The sequence below is a fragment of the Humulus lupulus genome, chromosome 2, assembly GCF_963169125.1.
Source record: "Humulus lupulus chromosome 2, drHumLupu1.1, whole genome shotgun sequence".
Lineage (NCBI taxonomy): Eukaryota > Viridiplantae > Streptophyta > Magnoliopsida > Rosales > Cannabaceae > Humulus > Humulus lupulus.
Window position 1 is genome coordinate 238,726,791 of NC_084794.1, and position 2,011 is coordinate 238,728,801.

General features: G+C 32.7%; 1 long non-coding RNA gene across 1 annotated transcript; it reads left to right on the top strand.

Moving 5' to 3' along the window:
- The first annotated feature begins 485 nt into the window (after positions 1-485).
- LOC133816591 (uncharacterized) lies at positions 486-1,600 on the top strand. The gene is made up of 3 exons (XR_009885355.1): positions 486-642; positions 733-792; positions 1,076-1,600. It is a non-coding gene; the product is annotated as an uncharacterized LOC133816591 (long non-coding RNA).
- Positions 1,601-2,011: the final 411 nt, after the last annotated feature.

Here is a 2,011-nt window from a genome sequence, read left to right on the forward strand (position 1 = left end):
GTGCAACAAGTAGGCTAGGTTCGTAATCTTTAAGATAGTAATTAAGAATGGAATTAAGTGTGAATGGTAATTAGAAATTAAGATAAATTAACATTTATTGGGTGAATCATGATAACAAGATGACTAAGAGGTGACTAGTTAATGAGTTGTGCAATTATCTAGTAATTGCCTATGATTTTTGAAAATTGGTGTGAAACTATCCATTAGGGATATTAATGACTTATTCATGGAAATTAGATAATGTAGATTTGATCTAGTGAGTTGATGACTGAGAGAATTGGGGAACAAGGATATGTAAATTTCGAAATTCAAGGGAAGTTAAAGCCTTTCACACTTAAGTGACTTGGTTGGATTATATATTGGGAAATTAGGAATCAATTAGGTTATTTGATCGAAGACTTTAATAAATAAACATTTATTGGGAAAATTTTGATGAGAGTGTAAATTGGAGGCCTAGGAGCCTATAAATAGAGAGGTGAAGCTCTCATTTTCGCAAAACACAAGAGAGAAAGAAAGAGAGGTGGGTGTGAGGAGAAGAGAGAAAGAGAGAGGTGATTATGAGAGAAAGAAAGAGAAAAGAGAGTGGGAGCTGAGAGTTTGAGCTCAAAGATCTAGAGCTCAAGTTTGGATGCAAGGTTTAAGGTAAAAGAATAATTTTATCGTTTAGTCTTCAAGTTTATTCTCTTCTTGTTCTTTTGATGGTTATTGGAGAGACATGGTTCTTATGGCTAGGGTTCGAAATTTCTAAGGTGGTGGTGCTTTATAGTGGTTCAGCCGTCACATCAACTTAAGGTATTTTTGGTTATTTTTTAAGGTTGTTTAGTGTTGGTATTATGAAATAAGGCTACGTGTTGCATGACTCATGCAAAGAGGTTTTTGGGCGTGTAACTTAGCTATTTGAGCATGATATTATCTAAATAAGGTTATTGTTATTTTATGGATATGCTTTGATCATTAAACGAGATCACTTTCTTCTTTTTCAAAGACTCCACACACGTGCTAAGGTAAGGATGTTAAACATGTTTTCTTGATTGCTAATGTTTATGGAATCCATGTTGTATGCTAAATGTTTCAGAGCATGCACTTGGGAAGGTAAAAGGTGGACAGAAGTTGCCACAGTTTTGACCATAGTGGTCGCAGAGAGGACCCCAGTGCTTCCTCATAGTATCTCTCCCATTTACATGAATAGTGTGCGCATAGATTTTAAGTATCATGATTCTATGTTATGATATGAGTATATGGTTTGTTTGTAAGGTTTTCATATATGATGATTGCTTGGTTTGATTCTCCTTACTGGGCTCTAGCTCATCCCCCTTGCCTTCCCCCTACAGAAAATTAACGAATGTCTTATATGTTATGTGGCGAGTTGAGATCGATCCAGAACATGAGTGTGTATCCTGTAGAGATCCAGATGGACGAACAAAGATAGAGAACCCCATAGAGTTATAATCTATTTTTATCATGATTGTAATTTTGTAATGAAAAACGAGTGGAAGTTATTTTCTTTAAAGTTCACGAACTACATTTTTGTTTTAAACTCGAATCTGACCTTGTGCATGTTTTGAATAAAAGAACCACTAGATATTTTTCTCATATTATTGTAAATTTGTCAGCTTTATTTAAATATTGTTCATATTTAAAAGTTAGTCAATATAGGGCGTTACATTTGAATTATTTTGATTCATTTTAAAATCTTAAATGCTTTTTTTATTATTTTGAGAAAGAATAAGGAAGTGAAAATAATTTAAAATTTAAAAAATAATTAAAAGCCTATATTTTTCTTTCACATTCCTATCATTTATCAAAATAATAAGGGGAATTAGTAGTAAAAATATCCAATGATTTGAAAAACTTGTGAATTAGTACCCAATATTTTTTTTTGCGGCAAAAGTATTCAATGTCCACTTTTGTTGGAATCTGTCGGTACCCTCCCTAACAGTTCTGTTAAATGCTGACTAAGTGTACATGTGGCACATTATGATTGGTCTATTTATAATTTGTTTAAAAAAAT